Here is a 5,000-nt window from a genome sequence, read left to right as displayed (position 1 = left end):
GCGACGATCCAAGAATTTCACCTCTAACGTCGCAATACGAATGCCCCCGCCTGTCCCTATTAATCATTACCTCGGGTTCCGAAAACCAACAAAATAGAACCGAGGTCCTATTCCATTATTCCATGCACACAGTATTCAGGCGGGCTTGCCTGCTTTAAGCACTCTAATTTGTTCAAAGTAAACGTGCCGGCCCACCCAGACACTCAATAAAGAGCACCTTGGTAGGATTTCAACGGGGTCCGCCTCGGGACGCACGAACACGCACGAGGCGGTCGCACGCCTTCGGCTCGCCCCACCGGCAGGACGTCCCACGATACATGCCAGTTAAACACCGACGGGCGGTGAACCAACAGCGTGGGACACAAATCCAACTACGAGCTTTTTAACCGCAACAACTTTAATATACGCTATTGGAGCTGGAATTACCGCGGCTGCTGGCACCAGACTTGCCCTCCAATAGATACTCGTTAAAGGATTTAAAGTGTACTCATTCCGATTACGGGGCCTCGGATGAGTCCCGTATCGTTATTTTTCGTCACTACCTCCCCGTGCCGGGAGTGGGTAATTTGCGCGCCTGCTGCCTTCCTTGGATGTGGTAGCCGTTTCTCAGGCTCCCTCTCCGGAATCGAACCCTGATTCCCCGTTACCCGTTACAACCATGGTAGGCGCAGAACCTACCATCGACAGTTGATAAGGCAGACATTTGAAAGATGCGTCGCCGGTACGAGGACCGTGCGATCAGCCCAAAGTTATTCAGAGTCACCAAGGCAAACGGACCGGACGAGCCGACCGATTGGTTTTGATCTAATAAAAGCGTCCCTTCCATCTCTGGTCGGGACTCTGTTTGCATGTATTAGCTCTAGAATTACCACAGTTATCCAAGTAACGTGGGTACGATCTAAGGAACCATAACTGATTTAATGAGCCATTCGCGGTTTCACCTTAATGCGGCTTGTACTGAGACATGCATGGCTTAATCTTTGAGACAAGCATATGACTACTGGCAGGATCAACCAGGGAGCTGCGTCAACTAGAGCTGAGCAGCCGGCCGCCCGGGAGTGTGTCCCGGGGGCCCGCGCGAACACGCAAGCGTCCGCTCAATTATTCTGCAAACAGGAGGAGGCTGGGCTCCCCTGCACAATACACCTCGAAACCCTCTCAGGTCCCGGCGGCGCGCAGCGCCGTCCTAAGTACTTGGTCGGGTTCGAGAGAGGCGCAATCGCCCGGAGTTAGGCGAGTAGACGCTTTAGGTGCGACCACCCGTGCTCCCAACTGAGCTTGCCGCTGCCGACAGAGGCCCGGGAGCGTGCTGTCGTGGCATTGCCGGCGGGAGACAACACGCGCCACCTACGGTGACCGGCAGCTCCAACGCCAGCGCCACAGAAGGGCAAAGGCCCCACGTGGGTGCCGAAGCGAACTCTCCCAGCACAGCGCACGTGCCAACACGTCCGCACAACTGCGATACAAACCACCAGCGAGAACCGCTGGGGCGACCGAGCAGCAGACGGCGTCGCGGCGCCGAGTGCCGGGCGGCGGCGCATCCTCAACGCACACAGTCCTCAATCGGACCAGCACACTGCAGACGTCCACCGCGCTTCGCACCGGGTCCGCGAGGACCCACTTTGGCTGCACGGCGCCGCGCGCAGGGTGCCCCGGCGCGCAGCTGCGCCGCCTGCCGCGTCCGTCGGCCGGCGCGCCTGCCACTGGGCGCCCCCACCAGCCGGCTGTAGCGCGTGCGCCCACGCACCGCGCGGCCAGCACGCCGGGCGGCCCCCCCTCACCGGCCGGGGACAGTCCCACCCACCCACAGCCGCGTATCGCTTCACACCCAGATTCACATTCACGTTCGTTGGTATGGTGGGGACCGCTTCGTAGCTGTACCGATCGTTGCCCTCACAGATGTACCTCCAGCAAGATCAACCGCACCACAACGGGTTACCAGTTGTTCATTTGCGTAACGTCACCAGTAAACGTACACGTCCATCCCCGTTTGCAAAGTCAACTATTATTGCATGCCTGCCTGTCAGGTGTCAAGACACACTACATTCGCTCACATCCACGCAACAAAATGTGCCCGACTAGAGGGCACGTGGAAGGTGCCCCCGTACATATGCGATCTCCATTGCGCGACCAACTGTCAACCGGCCTCTGTAGCATGTCGCAGATGTGGAACGCGGGGCACCGTGCTATCACATTGTGTGAGAAGAGACTACTACGTCTGCATACACGCGCCACTACATGAACAGACGGCTCATGCTGATCGCCATCCACTGCGTCCATTACTCCCACACGTCTCTATGGCGTACCACACTGCAATGCAGCTGTTATGGGGAGATGACACATAGCTGTGTACACAACATTCTGAGCCGGTTGCGGTTGGACAACAATACATTAATGTAACGTGTCATATGCCAATTACAGAGCAGGGTAAGGCACAACGTGGGTTAGGTTAAGGCACAACGTGGGTTAGGTTAAGGCACAACGTGGGTTAGGTTAAGGCACAACGTGGGTTAGGTTAAGGCACAACGTGGGTTAGGTTAAGGCACAACGTGGGTTAGGTTAAGGCACAACGTGGGTTAGGTTAAGGCACAACGTGGGTTAGGTTAAGCCACAACGTGGGTTAGGTTAAGCCACAACGTGGGTTAGGTTAAGCCACAACGTGGGTTAGGTTAAGCCACAACGTGGGTTAGGTTAAGCCACAACGTGGGTTAGGTTAAGCCACAACGTGGGTTAGGTTAAGCCACAACGTGGGTTAGGTTAAGCCACAACGTGGGTTAGGTTAAGGCACAACGTGGGTTAGGTTAAGGCACAACGTGGGTTAGGTTAAGGCACAACGTGGGTTAGGTTAAGGCACAACGTGGGTTAGGTTAAGGCACAACGTGGGTTAGGTTAAGCCACAACGTGGGTTAGGTTAAGCCACAACGTGGGTTAGGTTAAGCCACAACGTGGGTTAGGTTAAGCCACAACGTGGGTTAGGTTAAGCCACAACGTGGGTTAGGTTAAGCCACAACGTGGGTTAGGTTAAGCCACAACGTGGGTTAGGTTAAGCCACAACGTGGGTTAGGTTAAGCCACAACGTGGGTTAGGTTAAGCCACAACGTGGGTTAGGTTAAGCCACAACGTGGGTTAGGTTAAGCCACAACGTGGGTTAGGTTAAGCCACAACGTGGGTTAGGTTAAGCCACAACGTGGGTTAGGTTAAGCCACAACGTGGGTTAGGTTAAGCCACAACGTGGGTTAGGTTAAGCCACAACGTGGGTTAGGTTAAGGCACAACGTGGGTTAGGTTAAGGCACAACATGGGGGTAGATTGCGGTACAAATTGCGTTACATTGCGGTGCAAATTGCGTTACATTGCGGTGCAAATTGCGTTACATTGCGGTGCAAATTGCGTTACATTGCGGTGCAAATTGCGTTACATTGCGGTGCAAATTGAGTTACATTGCGGTGCAAATTGAGTTACATTGCGGTGCAAATTGAGTTACATTGCGGTGCAAATTGAGTTACATTGCGGTGCAAATTGAGTTACATTGCGGTGCAAATTGAGTTACATTGCGGTGCAAATTGAGGTAGGTTAAGGTGCAACACAGGTTAGGTTAAGGTGACATAGGTTAGGTTAAGGTGACATAGGTTAGGTTAAGGTGACATAGGTTAGGTTAAGGTGACATAGGTTAGGTTAAGGTGACATAGGTTAGGTTAAGGTGACATAGGTTAGGTTAAGGTGACATAGGTTAGGTTAAGGTGACATAGGTTAGGTTAAGGTGACATAGGTTAGGTTAAGGTGACATAGGTTAGGTTAAGGTGACATAGGTTAGGTTAAGGTGACATAGGTTAGGTTAAGGTACAAACTGGGTTGTGTTATGGTACACATTGCGTTGTAGTACAGTACACGTTAGGTTTGGGTACGGTACACAATGTGGTATGGGATGGCGTGTTGTGGGGGGGGGGGGGGTGAGGTTCGTTGATATCGACCGTAGGACGTGGATGCCCGAGGCAGCGTCAGTGTGTCAAAGGAGTTATGTCACGTCGGGATGCGCTTTCCGCCAGTGAGAGGGGGGGGCGAGCCGTGTCTGTGGTTGCGGCAGACCTGTGTGTTTCATTCCTGCCAGTGTGTTTGTGCTGTAAGACGAGGCAGTGTGGTGATGTTGGGTGCACCCCTGTGTAGGACATGTGTGGGTGTTGGTGGCTTATCTGAGCAATTGTGGTTGTCGGACGAGTGGGATATTCTGTTTTATGATTGGACCTCCTGGCCTGGTTATCATAGTCTGGTTGGTGTACTGTGGCGGATAGGATGCACCGGACGTTGGTCCATGCCGGTGCTTAATTATTGTATCTGTGTTTGTTACAGGCAGAGAGTAGTGTGTGATAGAGTGTGTGGGTGATAGAGTGTGCGGGTGACGTGTGGTTCGTTTTGTTTGCACAGACGTTCAGCATGTATAGGGGCATTTGCGTATTTGATCTATCTATGTGGGCCTGCATAGTTTACTGAGCAGTGCTGCGAGGTGACTGAACTACGAGCGACGTACTCATTTACAGCGGAATGGTTGCCTTCTACCAAAGATGGAGTATCGACTCTACGACAGCGTTGGCACCGCAGGAAGCGGTGTCGTACAATGGCCCCCACACCGTCATCGTTGTGCGGGGTAGGGACCGTATATATTCTGCGAGGAGCCCTGTTTGCCACAGGGCGTGGGGTCTCGCGTCCTGCGGTTCAGTGCCCCCAGGGAAGCGCGCGGAGGTGGTGCTGCTGCTGCTGTAGCAAGCGAGCTACTTAGAGCATGTATAGGGACAGCGGGAATATGGCATATTGGATATAACTCTTCATGAAACGCAAGATATAGGGGTGGATTGCACGATAGGAGTGCGGGAAGAGTCCGCCATTCATCCGCTGGAGTTGCGATTTGGGCGGTTGGAGTGGGGCACGTGCGGGTGCGGGTGGAGCGATTGTCGGTCGACGACTTCGTGCGGCGCAGGCACTGGCGTTGGGGCTCCTGTGGTGGAC

At 53.9% G+C, this 5,000-nt stretch overlaps 1 non-coding gene across 1 annotated transcript in view; it reads right to left on the bottom strand.

Moving 5' to 3' along the window:
- LOC126110676 (small subunit ribosomal RNA) overlaps positions 1-1,020 on the bottom strand; it is a 1,909-nt gene extending 889 nt beyond the window's left edge. The window contains exon 1 of the ribosomal RNA XR_007523843.1: positions 1-1,020. This exon is cut by the window's left edge and continues 889 nt beyond it. This is a non-coding gene — a ribosomal RNA (small subunit ribosomal RNA).
- Positions 1,021-5,000: the final 3,980 nt, after the last annotated feature.

The sequence above is a fragment of the Schistocerca cancellata genome, unplaced genomic scaffold (genome assembly GCF_023864275.1).
Source record: "Schistocerca cancellata isolate TAMUIC-IGC-003103 unplaced genomic scaffold, iqSchCanc2.1 HiC_scaffold_26, whole genome shotgun sequence".
NCBI lineage: Eukaryota > Metazoa > Arthropoda > Insecta > Orthoptera > Acrididae > Schistocerca > Schistocerca cancellata.
The sequence above is the reverse complement of the archived record's forward strand: the minus strand, read 5'-3'. Positions and strand labels throughout refer to the sequence as shown.